We start from the raw sequence: 17113 nt of genomic DNA, 5'->3' as shown, positions 1-17113 counted from the left end.
CTCCGTGTAAACTATTTGACGAATTTCCATGAGACTTTGTGGGTTATTCAGCCTGTAGATTTACTAACTGAATAATGTGTTATTTGTCGTGACTTCAAGCCAAAGGTTATGATGGACATATGTGGTGTGTTTATGTGAATAGAGAAGAGTCTACGTAGATATTAATTATGAGATGAAGGGAAGAAAAGAATTGACATGGCAACTAAACTGTTCAACCATTTAATTGCTTAGTCCACATGCTGCGATATGGAAAAGAATTAGGGCCACATGAATGAAAAATGATAAAACAAAATGTGATTAATTGCAGAATTCTAAGGAAAGAGTCAAAGTGGAATTCTGACTTTTGCAGATGAATGTTTTGTGGCACTAATTCTATTACGTACTGAGTTGTGTTGGCGTAGATGTTTTTTATACAAACTTCCAATATATTCATTGTATAATTGATGAATTGATTTTTATATTACAGGACAGATTGAAAAAATATATATACCAGTGGCCAAAGACACTGTGTCTATTTTATCTCTTTTTAAATTTGGTTTTGCCCTGTTTGTTTTTCTTTCATTACTACAGATTTAAGGCGGATGAAGTACAGAATAATAATCCAACAATGTATTATATTTGAACTGTGCAGTGAAGATGTTCTCTTATATGAAATACACAATGGTATAATGTTTTAGAATTAGAATTGTAGATCAGTTGTTAGGGCAAGATATCTCATTTTCTATCAAATCATATTCTGATTTTTATTAACTCTTTACAAATAATGTAATCACAATGTAGATAATCTCATTCATTGCTTTTCTTTTTGGTCAACTGTACCATTTTGCACATACAGCTTTGTCATTTTCAGACCAATCTGAGGCATATGCTGTAGCTATAATTCTTCCTTTTTCTGATTCTTTCTTAATGTGAAATCCTTTCCGTCATTTTGTAGAACTCAAACGTTACTGTTTGAAAATGAACTGTTTGAATATAAATAATATAAAATAAGTATGAGAAAATAAATGATTTATCAGCAGGCTAATCTACAGTATGATGTAAATAAAGGTTAATGGAATAAATCTAGTGTATTTGAAAAGCACTACGTGGTAACCGGAGCTCTGCTACGGCTGCACTGCAAGCCAGCCAATGGGCCACTTCCTGTGCCACTTCCTGTTTACAACTATTCCCAACTAGTGGTATTGCTACATATCTCCTTTTTGTATTCATAACAGATTAGATAGGACAAACTCTCAGATGCATCACATCATAAACAAGGCAGCAGTAAGTGTCCGTCAGAATCTGGACGACTTGTAGTCCTCACTATGCTGAATATCTGACTCCGCAACCACTTTATACAAGCTCTGCTTCCAGTAGGTGTTGTGGTTCAAAACAAGGCTTCCTACCCAGTCATTGTATGTGCATGTATCTATGGTTCTTCCACTAATCAATAACCATCAATAAAGTTTTGTTTTCTCAAGTCTTCTGGTCTGTTTCCTGTTTAATAACCTTTAGAATTTAGAGATCTACCAAAGAAACATTAGCAGGCACACACCCTGGTTCTGAAAAGTGAAGCTGAACTGTCTTAAACTTGCATTCTTTCTTTCAGCTGGCCATCAACTCTTTCAACTGGCCAAAAGTCTGATTGCATGGAAGTCTCAGAGAACATGAGCCTACTTGTCTCTTAATTTATTATCTCAGTAAACTTTGTAAAAAATGAGTTTATGTTATCAATCTCTCTTTCAAGTCTTCTTCAATCCTGCATGATGTTCATTTTGTACATTATGGTCCATTTAGAGTCAAACAGACCAGAACGCAGGGGCTGCTTTGGGGGTTGGGCTACCTGGCAATTGACAGGTCCCTACCATGCTACCAATGCAGTTAGCTACTAAGATTACTTTAACACTTAGCTGTAAAGTTGTAGCTTGAATCATGAAGCTAACTTTTAGCAGCTTCACACCAGAATCCAGATGGATCCAGATCCAGTACCTGACTGCCCAATAACACATCCAAATGGTCCCCTGAAGGTGCCAGACTGCGGCACCAGATGATGTCTATTCCCAACTTCTACCGAACACCAACATTGACGTCCACAGGACCTCTCTATAAGGGCTAATTCTGGTTGTGGACGTTTTTTCATCGTCACATTTAAACTCATTTTCAACAATGTTTTTATACTGCTTCTTAGCTCTGTGCATAACTGTAGTACCAAGCTACTAATTACGTTTGTAACAGCAGCAATTAGTAGCTGTGCTTCCTTGGGTAATGTAAGATGACCGGCTAGCTAGCAAGGTTGCGTTATATTGCTAATAATAATGCATATACGTATGCAGACTATACAGTGATGTAATGACGTGGCTCTCTGGGCTCTGTAGCCCGTTGAAACGCAAACAGGTTCCAGAAGGTTCGCAAGTTGAACCAACTGCGAGCCAGCAAAGATGATTAAATAGATGAAAACTACAACTTGTTGATGACAACAGTGTTGATATTTGTCATGAATAAAAATACATTCATAATGTCAATGTCAATTTTTTTCATTGTCAACAAATATTAATACATATCCATCTCTCAGTATTTTCTGGCTTCTGGTAGAGGACCCAAGCTTGGAGGAGGAAACTCAAGACCGCTCATGGGGCGAGTGGGGAATTACTTTTGATCATATGTTAATGTCATGTGAATAAAAATAATGTACACCAGATCAAACTCCAGCAGGAACAAAAGATTAATTATTTTAGTTTTATTTGGAACATTGCTTCACTTCAGCCTCTTGTGGCCAACTTGAGTAATCCAACAACAAATGCTTTGAAAATTATTATTAAATTAATCCTGGCAAAAAAAAAACATTTAAATGTTCAGGAGGAACAGAAGACTTGGCTGTTCGCTTCTTGTCTCATTGATCTGCATGTCATGTAACATGGGCTGACTTAATATGTTTAGTGTGGAGTTTGTCTGTCTTCTCTGGGCTGATGCATAGAGGGTCCAGGGTGAGAGTGCCTTCACCCAATTGCCGCTGGGACCCAGCACCCCCGCCACCCAGAACAGGATAAGTGGGGATTGATGATAGATGGATGGATATATAATAATATGTCATCACTGCTTTCTAATTGAAGCAAAGAGAAGAATTACTCTTCAACTGAATTTGATTAGTGTCATTAGACAAGTTTAGCCGCAGGGTTCGGCAGAAGGATAAGCAAAATTAATGTTTAAATGTGAAGGGTTGACATACAGAGGTAATTATGTTCTCCTAGTGCAGAAACAGGTGATCAATAATTAATGCCGTATGGGTCATGTGATGGAGATCGAATTCAACTGCTTATTAATTCTCGGATAACAGCTGTTAAAAGTTTTTATTCAATCCATTCTCTCTGATAAGAGAGGCTGAGCTTCTCTGGGATTTAACTATATTATAATTTCTCATGCATGGGAACACACCATATAGTAATCGTTGAAAAGCTTCGTCGTAGGTGACTGGACTTTCTTTAGGTTTTTGAAGACATTTCACCTCAAAACCATGAGGGTATTTAAGTCCACCAAAAGTCCTGTACCCCACCCAGCTCTCAGAGGAGATCAGGAGAAAGTGGAGATGTCTGGGGGGGGGGGGGGGGGGGGGGGGGGCCCTGGACCCCCCCAGCCATCAAGTGAACTATTCACATGGGTGTTGGATGGGTCCCACTGGAGTTTGAAGGGTGTTTTCTTAGAACACGTATGAAACACATTCACAGTAGGCATCTCAATGAGACGTTCCTCCACCTGTGCATTTTTGGACACCACACCACACTGGGATCACGGACACTGCCACTTTACACTGGGATCACGGACACTGCCACTTCACACTGGATCACGGACACTGCCACATGAAACCTCACACTTGTTGGAGTCACTTTTTGGAATAAACTTTTTGTCACTCTAAACTCAGCCTCGGAGTTGTGTTTTGGGTCCAGATCTGGTACTGGCCATAACACTTTTAAGTTTTTGGATATGAACAAATATCACAGAGAAGGAGGTTGAAGGAATGAAAGAGGGAAGCTGAGTTCACACGGTCTCAACAAGTCTACATCCGCAACTCAGACTCAACTTAAAACTCCGAACCCACCTGACTCCCGCTGCCTCTTCACACCTCAACTGTCAAACTCCTAAATGTTGCATTTCTATTTCAGTATTTCCATCTTGTTATTTTGAGTATTTTTGTATTCTGTATTTGTATTTGTTCATGCAGCATCTCATGTGAATAAACCTGGCATAGTTGGTGCATGTACACGGAGACACTGGAAGTAGCCTCTGGAAGACAAAGTTCAACTAATGAGATCAAATTACAAATACAAACAGTCAGTTTTTGTGATGGTGATTTATTGGGTCACTATAATTTTCTCATCTTGCACGGCAGCTGGATTCTGTTGGTTCTAAGCAACAAACTTCAGCAGGAGTTTGACAGATGGTTCATTCAATCAGCTTTACATTAAGCAGGTGGGAGTACATTTATTTATTTTTTATTTATCTAATGCCAACATGAGATGCTTTTGAGAAAATCTAATAAAATCATTTATATCTTCCTAACAATTTCTATAGGATTGTTGTTATTTTTGGTCCATCTTCACGCCATCATGCTCTAATGTCATGTCCTCACACTGTGAGGTGGTGAGGCTGCTTCAGCATCTAATGATAGTCAATGTTATAGCTCTATCTAGTGGTCAAATCAGCTCATTACAAAACCCCAACTTTCACAACACAGCCATCCCTCCCTTTCGAGGCGCCTTCTGTTATTTGATCTCCTTTTTGCGGCCTGAATAAAGCCTGTATCCGAGTCCTATCTCTGAGTCCTGGGGCGTGACACAATATAGGCTAGCCTGTAGAGTTTCTATTTCCGGTACATGGGACCTCAAAATGAATTTCTGATGCATGTATTTCTATGGCTAGATCAAAATTATTTTCTGGTCCCGTTTGAATTGTGAACATATCACATATGTTGTTTGTGGTTTTTGAAGATAATTATTTATGCAAAAAAAAAAATACGATTCATCCCGACGAAGTTTGATAATGGTAGGTTTTGTGTGAGGCCGCTTTGTGAACTACAGCTCATCGCTGCTCTCGACACAAATGGGAAATTACAAATCTGAATTACGAAAAAACGAGTCAATATTTAATTTTTCTGTTTTTCTGTATGCACCAAACATTGAAAATGGGTGTTTATTTTCCTATTTTCAGCCCAAAACGGAAAATATAATAAACAAGGAAACCAAAACGAAAGAATGAATCTAATTTCCATTTTCCGTTATTGTTATACCATTTCCCATGGTACATTTCTGCTGTGTGGTCACCAGGGCTGGTCTGGGACCAAAAATCGGCCCGGGCATTTTCAGCCGAGACCGGCCCACCAGGTATCAATGGAAAGACAATGAAGCCTATGAATGAAAACAAACTTTTTTGTGACAATGCTTGTACACTGTCGGGCATCGGCCCTCGGCTGTAATTGGTCCAGCCCAGATTCAATCATGACTAAGGGGGCGATCTACTAGTTTTGTGTACCAATAGCAGTGTTTACCACAGGATTTTTGGAGACTATCATAGGGGGCTCACGATCTTCTAGGGGGGTCCAGGGGCATGCCCCCCAGGAGAAAAATTTAATAGATTTCATGCATAATGCATTCATTTGGTGAATTTTGAGAACCAAAATATGACATATCAATAACTGACCAATTTCTTACAAACCGCAGGTACTAATACAAAATGTTGACATACTAAATGGGGTTAAGGAGTTTAAGCATTCAAGAAAAGATGAAAAGAAAAATGACTAAAACAGTGCTGAGCCTTCCAGGGTTCCCCATTTAGTTTTCACTGAGGGACAAATTATGTCCAGGTTGCCAAGTCGAGGGCCAAATTGTCTGTTTTTTTTTCATTGGACCACTAAACATTGTTTTATGTGCAAATGTTATTATTGTTGCTGCTATTATTACTATTATTGTAATGATTAGTACTACCAGTGGTAGTTGGTTGTAGTAGCAGATAGTAGTAGTAGTAGTAGTAGTAGTAGTCATAGCCTGTGTTGAGGGACAGATAAAAAATGTACACTTGAAAGAAAATAAGTCCAATATCAACGATTTATTTATTTGAATGCCCCTGGAGAATATTTTGATCAACAACAAAAAACAACAGCACTACAGCAAGTGGTGCACAAGAGGAAAAAAAGATTGTATAACAGTGGAGTTAATGGTTTTTGCTTGCAGCCTCTTGCTCTTGTCTTGCAATTTGCAGACGGTCCCTGCACACTCGCCCGGCTGCCAGCTGCGCATATAGCTCAATGTTCTCTGTTCAGCTCGGAAGACGGCTGATTGATGGCACTGGCCTTCAGTGCCATCAATGGAACGGCACCCATCTACCTTCAAACACTGGTCAAACCTCATGCCCCGAAGCGAGCACTTCGCTCCTCTACTTCAGCTGGCCGGCTGGTACCACCATCGCTGAAATCAAACAAATGTCGCTCAGCAAAGTCCAGACTCGTCTCTGTTCTGGCGCCTCAGTGGTGGAACGAACTCCCGACCAATGTCAGGACAGCAGAGTAATTTGCCATCTTCTGAAAAAGGCTCAAGACTCACCTGTTCAGACTTCACCTCGACTCTACATAGCATGACCCCCCCCCCCCCCCCCCCCCAAAAAAAAAACCCTTACCTATAGCACTCTGATCATAGCACTGTTGCTCTTAACGTACTACTTTACTCAGATGAGGACCTAACACTTGTTCTATTTTTAACTCTTACTTTATCGGCAATGATACGTTGTGGTTTCTTTGTTTCCTTCTTTTGACAAATGTACTTATTGTAAGTCGCTTTGGACAAAAGCGTCTGCTAAATGTAAATGTAAATGTAAATGACGGTGGGAAAGAGGCATCATTTGTGTTTGAAAACGTTTCACTTCAGATTTATTGATCCCGAATCTGTGAATATGTGACCCACCACGGCAAAACCAGCAACAAGTCGGGAAATAAGCTTTTTTTTTTTTGTCAAAATTAGTGATTTTTGTTTTTTTTTGCAGAATATGCAAGTTGAGATCATGAAGAAGCCACTCCATGTTTCAGATAACAGTATTGGTTGCCTTAAAAGTATACATTTTGTATTTGTAGTTTAGAAGAAAGGAGAACTCTCTCCCTGGAAGACATTCATGTACCAACAAACTTTCTCAAGAGCTTACGTACAGCATACGGATGGATTCTTTAGCTGCCGAAAGAGAGCAAACGGACATACAGTAGTAACGTCGGAGATGACTGCGTCCACCAAAAAGCCGCAGACGAAAAGAAACTCCGCCCGGACCTCTTATTTTATCGGAGCCAACAAAGTCTGCAGGAATACTTTTCAGTTTGTTATGGGGTGAGTTTCCGTTAACATCCAAGTTATCTACTTTGCTTAGCTAGCTAAGCTAGCTCAGTACTGTCGTTTTAAAATTATATGCACATCGAAACTAAGCTGTAATGGGAGGTTTTTGGCTTGTAATGTGGGCATCTGATTTAACAGTAAGGTGCCAAGGGGCCTGTTGGCATTGCTTGAATTGACTGTGATGCTAATAGTCTAGCCTACCTCAGGACAATAGGCTAGTTGCCAAATCATTAGAACTAGCTACTTAGACGGTGCCTTTTAGCATGACACATGATGTGATCTTTGTTTTCCTTTTCAGAATTGGCAAAGACACCTTGACGGATATAATCAAACACTTGAGGAAAATGGGCCTGGACTAAATTCACTTAATTCTAGTACTGACTGTACCGTAGGATTTTTTTATGTCCAATGTTTACATTGTACACTTTAAGCATTTCCATTTCAATAAAGTACCTTCTAATTCTGATCAGTCCAGTAAAGTGCTTCACGAAAATTACACTACATCAACATTACCTACATGATAACTGCTTTTGATAACCATTGTTCAAACCACTACGACACTTTCTGCCCTGCAGGCTAACAGATACCAGATATCATTGAGTGACATCTGTAGGGGGGAGGGCTTATCTGAATGAGCACCACTGCGTTTCCTTTCTGGCCAGGTGAGGTGAGGTGAGATTTGAAAATCTTTCAGGCAAGTTTTCTCAGTGAATGGTTTTCAGAGAAGCATACATTCAAATGGCATGATGGCAGATTTCCATGTGTTAGACATCATTGGAAAGCTTAGAAACTACACTCTCAGAATCTGAAATCTGAATAACTTAAAATGGTCGACTTGTTCCTGGTTTTGCCGTGGCTCTTTACTCTTTATTTCACCTTATGGCAGGTTATTGCATAGTGTCACTGGGTCTGCACGGGCCGGACACTTTGCTCTTGCGGGCCGGATTTGGCCTGCGGTACGCTAATTGGGGATAGCTGCTTTATACTATTAGTTTATTATGACTATTATTATTATTAATATAAGTGGGTGACTATTCCTCAGCCTTCCTTGGTGTGTTGGTTTTGTCATATACGCGCATGCATTGTCAAACTTGCGCATCTGAGGGGGGCGGGGGGAGGTGCGGGGGACGTCTTGCCATTGCAAAGGGGAAAACAGAACGTTGATGAGCCAAACCAGCCGCAAGGATTTCCATTTCCATTTAGGTCATTTAGCAGCAGTTTTGGCCAAAGCGACTTACAATAAGTACATTTGTCAAAAGAAAGAAACAAAGAAACCACAACGTATCATTGCCGATAAAGTAAGAGTTAAAAATAGAACAAGTGTTAGGTCCTCATCTGAGTAAAGTATACCTTAAGAGCAACAGTGCTATGATCAGAGTGCTATAGGTAAGGGGTTTTTTTTTGGGGGGGGGGGTCATGCTATGTAGGGCCCTAGTTTCGTAGACCAGGCGCAGTCAGCTTTCAGCGCACCTGCACCGCGGCGACGGGGTGTGTCCGCCTGGACTTTGCAAGTTTCGTGCACCGCGCAGGCTCGCGCAGGCACACCTCCCGTCTCGCCCACCGGCGCAAGTGGGAAAGAGGGAGGAGAAGAAGGCGTGAGTGGGAGACGACTGGGATTAATACAGCCGATTCAGATCTTCACCAATCAAATGAGCTCCTCTCCTCACCTTTAATGCGTTAGGGGAGGTTCAGTGCAAGTTCCGTCACTTGACAACCCGATGACAGAAGCAGCTCCGCCGCTCCCACCACGCTAATCACGCGCTGTGCGCGCGTATCATAATAATAACAATGCCGATATTATAAAAAACAGGAGAGAGAGAGGGAGATGTTTTGGTCCGAGAGGCTGAGTTTCCGTTACGCATGCCATCCGCCTTTGATCTGACGTCAGATGTGACGGGACAATCTATATAGATATAAATTCACGTGTTGATTCAATCAGTTGCATTAAATAGTGTTTGCATTTAAATGTGCCTGGAACTGTGGAAACCTGCCTGTGAGGTCTCGGTGACGTGTGCGCACTGCGCGCCGTCAGCCAAACTTCCACTCCGCCAGCTGTGATTCGCATTGAATGAATGGACTTTATTTACGCCTTGCGCCTTGCGCCGAAAGTAGACCAGGTTGGAGCTGGCGAGCTTTCAGCGCAGTCTCGGCGAGGCTTTTTGCCACGAAACTTCCGCTACGCCAAGCTGAATCTGTGACGCCTCCCCCTGCTGCGCCGCCACACCCATCTTGGCGCAGGCGATCCACCAAACTGCCAAACTGACGGTGCGCAAGGCTGCGCTGGTCGAAACTTGCATTGCGCCGGCTCCGCCACTCTGCGCCGCCCTGTGCTGCGCCACGAAACTAGGGCCCGTAGAGTCGAGGTGAAGTCTGAACAGGTGAGTCTTGAGCCTTTTTCAGAAGATGGTAAATTACTCTGCTGTCCTGACATTGGTCGGGAGTTCGCTCCACCACTGAGGCGCCAGAACAGAGAAGAGTCTGGACTTTGCTGAGCGACATTTGTTTGATTTCAGCGATGGTGGCACCAGCCGGACAGCTGAAGTACAGGAGCGAAGTCCTCGCTTCGGGCGTGTGGTTTGACCAGTGTTTGAAGGTAGATGGGTGCCGTTCCATTGATGGCCCTGAAGGCCAGTGCCATCGAATTGGATGCGTGCTGCAACAGGGAGCCAGTGGAGGTCACAGAGGAGGGGGGTCATTGAGAATTTGGGTAGATTGAAGATAAGGCGTGCTGCAGCGTTCTGGACACGCTGCAATGGTTTAATTGCAGAGGCCGGGAGTCCGGCCAGGAGAGAGTTGCAGTAGTCAAGGCGGGAGATGACCAGTGCTTGGACCAGGAGTTGCGTTGCATCCTTTGTGAGGAAGGTCCGAATCCTGCGGATATTGTAGAGGGCAAATCTGCAGGATCGGGCCACAGCAGTGATGTTGGGGGTGCAAAATAGTTGGTCATAGAGGATTACACCCGGGTTTCTCGCAGTTGAGGAAGGTAATACTGTGATGCCCTCGACAGTGACCGACAGGTCCATGCGAGGGCAGTCTTTCCCTGGGATGAAGAGAAGTTCGGTTTTATTCAGGTTAAGCTTGAGGTGATGTGCAGTTGTCCAGACAGAGATGTCAGCCAGACAGTCCGAGATGCATGTTGCAATGTGAGTGACAGAGGTTGGGGGAAAAGAGAGGAACAGCTGGGTGTCATCTGCGTAGCAATGGTAGGAGAATCCATGTGATGTAATAACAGAACTTAGTGATCTGGTGTATAGTGAGAACAGAAGCGGTCCTAATACTGAGCCTTGAGGGACACCCGTGTCCAGAGAACAGGGTTTGACAGAGCCATTCCACCTGAAAGGTGCAATTTGTCAGGTACGATGTAAACCAGGTGAGAGCAGAGTCAGTTATGCCAAGTTCAGCCAGAGTGGAGAGGAGGATTTGGTGGTTGACTGTGTCGAATGCAGCAGATAGGTCGAGGAGAATGCGAACGGAGGAGTGGGATGAGGCTCTGGCGTCTCGCAGGGACTCGGTCACTGTGAGGAGGGCCGTCTCAGTGGAGTGAGCAGTCCTGAATCCTGATTGATTAGGGTCAAGGCGGTTGTTCTGCGAGAGATAGGATGACAGTTGGTTCTAGGCAGCACGTTCCAAGGTTTTAGAGAGGAATGAAAGAAGAGATACAGGTCTGTAGCTTTGGATGTCAGTAGCGTCTAGGTGGGTTTTTTAAGGAGAGGCTTCACTGTAGCTGTCTTAAAAGCCGCTGGAATGACACCTGAGGTGAGGGAGGAGTTGAGGAATGGCAAGATGTCGTGTGAGATGTCTTGGAGATGTAACAAGTGCGTGAACATCTTCAGAGGTGAGGGGGCTAAAGCTGGTAAGGCCATCAGAGTTGAGAGTTAGTGGAGATGTTTTCTGGGAGGGTATAGGCGTGAATGAGGAGCTGATGTCATTTACTTTCTTGGTAAAGTAATTTGCAAAGTCATCAGCAGTAAGGGAGGAAGGAGGGAGGGGTAGGAGGGGTGAGGAGGGAGGAGAACATGGAGAAGAGTTTTCTGGGGTTGGAGGCGGAAGAGTTGATCTTTGCCAGGTAGAAGGCAGATTTAGCTGCTGAAACAGTTGAGGTGAAGTCAGAGAGGAGGTGGTGGTAGTGAGCAAGGTCCTCGTGATGGCCCGATTTCTTCCATTTTCTCCCTGCCGCTCACAACAATGATCTGTTGGTTCGCAGAGGTTCGGACAGCCAGGGAGGGGAGGGAGATGATCGCGCTGGTCGTGAGATGGGGGGACAGAGAGTGTCCAAAGAAGAAGAGTGTGAGGACATCAGGTGGGGTCATCAGTAGTGAGAGCATGGTCTTCAAAACAAAGGTGAGTTTTAAACTTTCTTTAACTGTTTAGCTGAGCTGAAATGTTGCCTTGTGCTTTGAAAGTGGAAACACTAAATGTCAAAAACATGCTCCGTTTCGCTTGAAACTAGGTAAAACCAGGGCTCTCAAGTGTTTTACTGAGTTCAAAGTGAGATTTTGGCTGAGGCTGCGGCGCCAGCGGGGAGGAGGAGGGGGGGAGGAGGGGAGGGGGGTTGGCGAGTGATCGGCGAGCAGTTTGGGATCGGGGACGTACTATTACAGCTTTGTAAATATTGTCGAAGTTCCGGACACACCGGAAAACTAAACGCCCGTCCTGTCTGAGTTTACCTTTACCGGAGCGGGACGTTCCCATTCATTGTCTATGTAAGAAGCCGTCGCGGCGAGTTTCGAGAGACGGCGCCTCCTCCCGCAAGCTCTCGAAAAGCTTTTAAATTGAGCGTTGTTGGTTGTTGATCTAAAATAAAGACAGATTCAACAACTTCATAGCTTATGTCTCGCCTAAAATGTTTTCAGAAACATGTTTCGGGAACTATTTTCATAAAATAAAATAAGAGCTGACTGAAGGAGAGCTTTACCTTTTGAGAGAATGTTTTTATAATTTATTGAATATTTATCCATGTTAATGTTGTGCAGTGTAGAACAGAAACAGTTTGTTGTTTAATGTGCATACTTTCCTCTGCTACTTAATGTTCTGAGGTTGCTGGCAGGTTTTTTTTTTTTGCATTTTCGTTCAGACCTATTAGTGTGTTGTCTCTGCATACTAGGTGTTGCCTAGTAGCCTAAGACATGCTCATTTTATTTTGTGTATAAAAAAAACATGGCAGTCTTAAATTACAAATCAAGCATTTTATTTTGATGGCTATTTTTCAGGTTTATTGTTTTTGTAAACTATTAAAATGTGTTTACAAAAGTCATTTAGTGATCTGATTATATCTGTTTCATAATATGTCAGCAAGCAATGCATCAAGACTGTAAATGGCCTCATTTATATAGCGCTTTTCTCCAAAGCACTTTACAGGAATGACTGACATTGACCCATCCACGCACACATTAACACACCGACGGCAGAGTCAACGACGCAGCTCGTCAGGAGCAATTGGGGTGAGGTGTCTTGCTCAGGGACACCAGGCACTCAGCTAGGAGGAGCCGGGGATTGAACCGGCAATCTTGTGGTTGCCAGCCAAACGCTCTACCTTATGAGCTAAACCTGTGTTGTAGATGTGGAAGCCTTTCCTCCCTTGCAAAGTTAACCATATCCACCTTTCATATGATGCAAACATAATGTGGGTGATATGAATGTAAGATGATTGCACAAGAGATTGACACTGATATGTGCTTTTGTTTATTCTTTTTATAGAAATGGCAGATTGAAACCAATCCAGTGTGGCATCATTTCAGCGAGACTACTCCTGCAGCACTGGCTGACACTTTTTCAGCACTTTACTTGTTCTACCTCACCTGTTGTTAATATTTGTTACATATTGTTCTACTTGTTCTTGTTCTACCTCACCTTTTTTAAGTTCAATAAATGTTCCTTTTTAAATTGAGACTTGTAACATTCAAGTCCAAATATCGGCTCAAGAAAATCGGCAGACCGTATCGGTCATCGGCTGATGATCAGAAAATCGGTATCGGCATCTGCCCTAAAAAATCCATATTGGTCGATCCCTAGAGAAAACACAATGAGAAAGACTACACGTTGCGTATGTGACGTCACGTCATCACCCTTTCTCACAGCCATTCAGTGCCGATCAAACGAAGATGCTGGTGTGTTTTGTTCCTGAATGTTCCAGCAGGTACAGCTGTTCACAGATATTGTTGACAGATATTTGCACCGAGAGCAGCGAAGAGCTGTAGTTCACAAAGCAGCCTCACACAAAACCTACCATTATCAAACTTCTTCGCGATAAATCATAGTTTTTTTCCCATGAAAAATTATCTTTAAAAACCACAAACAGCATATGTGAAATTCATGGCACAATTCAAATGGCACCAGAAAATAATTTTGATCCAGCCATAGGAATACATGCATCAGAAATTCATATTGAGGTCCCATGTACTGGAAATAGAAAGGCGGGACTTTGCCACTCTATTGTGTCTTTCTGCTCAGGGCCTGATAATGTTAGATCACTTTTCAAGGAGGAAAATTATTATATCAGTAGCTTTTGTTCACTGACCTCTGTCCATACGATGAATGAATAAAGAAATGTTCTTCATTTTAAAAGTTTGATTCATTTTGTAATGCATATTTATTCTGGGTGCTGCACAGTGGTGTAGTGGGTAGCACTCTCGCCTCACAGCAAGAGGGTCCCTGGTTCGATTCCCGGGACGGGCTCGGGTTCCTTCTGTGTGGAGTTTGCATGTTCTCCCCCGTGTAAGCGTGGGTTCTCTCAGGGTTCTCAAGCTTCCTCCCACAGTCCAAAGACTGGGGCTGCGTTTCAATAACAGTTTGACTCGCCCTCGCTCACTTGCCCTCAGCCCTTGCTATGACGTCACACGGAGGCCACTTGGAGGGCGGAGGGAAAGTGGGCGGAGGGGGAGTGAAAGAGGTAAATGGAACACACCTGCCCTCGTTCACTAACAGCCCAGACAATCATGGATCAACCACACGTTGTTGGAGTAGCGCTATACTGCCTATTCCAAATTACACAAAATATGCGGAGACTCATTTCATTGAGACAAAGATGTATTCTGCGCTTGATGGCAATACGGCTGCTTATATACTTACACTTGTAAACGTTGGGCTCTGCCATAACTGCAACAGACAGTCTAATTGCACAATTTAAGAAAATGAATTAAATTTAATTCATTTTCTACTTTCTTCTTTCTTCTTCTTCCTTGGTGGTGAATAGACAGCAGACAATGGTGTTTGAGGTTCATTATCGCCACCGCATGGACATATTTTTCGTGCACCACTGCAATGCATTGTGGGTGATATACAGCTCTGAAGTGGCCATCGTTGTTCACTCGATCACTCAGCCCTCAAGGGTCGATCTCACGGAGTTCACTTCAGCTGTTCAGGGAAATGGAACAGCCCTTAAGATGGCGGCGGGGATTCCCCCGAGGGCAAGTGCTTAGGGCAAGTGAGCGAGGGCGACTCAAACTGTTATTGAAACGCAGCTTGGGTCTTCTTCGGTTTTGTGAGACTAGCTAGCAATGGCCGTCTCCAGCAGCTTAGCGATTAGCAGCAGGGCATGTCTGGGCACGTCAGGGCAGTGACGGCAGAGTGAGGGCACGTTGTGGATCATGTGACCGACCAAGGTAGATCTAAATTATTATTTTGTTTTATTTATTATTATTTTGGGCCACACAGACAGACGTTCACACACACACGCACACTTACAAAAAAAATCACTTTGACAAATGGGCACTTTGGGCATCAAGGGGCAGGTACTCCAGCACCCTTCGCCCACCCCCACTGCACGTGCCTGCTCCTCTTATCACTATACTTTCACCCTGAATCTTTCTTTAATTGACAATCTTCTTGCAAACACTTTCAATCTTTAGAGCCTTATTTTTCTGCTCTTCCGACATACACTATATTGCCAAAAGTATTCGCTCACCTGCCTTGACTCGCATATGAACTTAAGTGACATCCCATTCTTAATCAGGCGAATACAGGCGGAAATTAGCAAAATTGCTATAACCTGGCTGAATACATGTTTTCTTGGTTTACGAGATTAATGTTATTTGTGCATTGTCCCAGTTTTAAATAAATAAACTCCTATCCTAATCCATAGGGTTTAATATGACATCGGCCCACCCTTGGCAGCTATAACAGCTTCAACTCTTCTGGAAGTCTTTCCACAAGGTTTAGGAGTGTGTTTATGGGACTTTTTGACCATTCTTCCAGAAGCATATGTGACCTGCCACTGCAAAACCAGCAACAAGTCGGGTGGGACGAATTCGCGTAAACGACGAAGTAAGCTTTTTTTTTCAAAATAAGTGATTTTCGTTTTTTTGCAGAATATGCAAGTTGAGATCATGAAGAAGCCACTCCATGTTTCAGATAACAGTATTGGTTGCCATAAAAGTATACATTTTGTATTTGTAGTTTTTCGGAAAAAATCTGCAGTTGTCTGTGGCTCTGCAGGGGCATGTACGGCGAGGCAATTATATGCACATCGAAACTAAGCTGTAATGGGAGGTTTTTGGCTTGTAATGTGGGCATCTGATTTAACAGTAATATGCCAAGGGGCCTGTTGGCATTGCTTGAATTGACTGTGATGCTAATAGTTTAGCAACTAACCTTCCTGAGGACAATAGGCTAGTTGCTAAATCATTAGCACTAGCTACTTAGACGGTGCCTGCAGGCTAACAGATTGCACTGAGTGACATCCGTAGGGGGGAGGGCTTATCTAAATGAGATGCAAATGAGCACCATCGTGTTTCCTTTCTGGCCAGAGTAGGGGAGGTGAGGTGAGATTTGCAAATCTTTCAGGCCAGTTTTCTCAGTGAACGTTTTTCAGAGAAGCATAGATTCAAATGGCACAACTTCGTCAAATATTATCAGATTTCCATGTGTTAGACATCATTGGAAAGCTTAGAAACTACACATAACTCAAAATGCCCCGAGGCTGACTTGTTCCTGGTTTTGCCATGGCTGGTCACATATTTGTGAGGTCACACACTGATGTTGGAGGGAAGGCCTGGCTCTCAGTCTCCACTCTAATTCATCCCAAAGGTGTTCTATCGGGTTGAGGTCAGGACTCTGTGCAGGCCAGTCAAGTTCATCCACACCAAACTCTCTCATCCATGTCTTTATTGACCTTGCTTTGTGCACTGGTGCACAAAGTTGGGAGCATGGAATTGTCCAAAATCTCTTGGTATGCTGAAGCATTCAGAGTTCCTTTCACTGGAACTAAGGGGCCAAGCCCAGCTCCTGAAAAACACATAATCCCCACAATATCACACAATATCCCCACACCATAATCCCCCTCCACCAAACTTTACATGCCGCACAATGCAGTCAGACAAGTACCGTTGTCCTGCCAACCGCCAAACCCAGACCTGTCCATCAGATTTCCAGATGGAGAAGTGTGATTCTTCACTTCAGAGAACGCGTTTCCACTGCTCTAGAGTCCAGTGGCAGCTTGCTTTACACCACTGCATCCAACGCTTTGCATTGCACTTGCTGATGTATGGCTTGGATGCAGCTGCTCGGCCATGGAAACCCATTCCATGAAGGCCACATGAATTTTGGAGGTCTGTAGCGATTGACTCTGCAGAAAGTTGGCGACCTCTGTGCACTATGTGCGTCAGCATCCGCTGACCCCGCTCTATCATTTTACGTGGCCTACCACTTCTTGGCTGAGTTGCTGTTGTTCCCAATCGCTTCCACTTTGTCATAATCCCACTGACAGTTGACTGAGGAATATTTAGGAGTGAGGAAATTTCACGAATGGACTAGTTGCACAGGTGGCATCCTAT

The sequence above is a fragment of the Eutrigla gurnardus genome (genome assembly GCF_963514095.1).
Source record: "Eutrigla gurnardus genome assembly, chromosome: 20".
In the NCBI taxonomy this organism is placed as follows: Eukaryota; Metazoa; Chordata; class Actinopteri; order Perciformes; family Triglidae; genus Eutrigla; species Eutrigla gurnardus.
Note: the sequence above shows the minus strand (reverse complement) of the source record.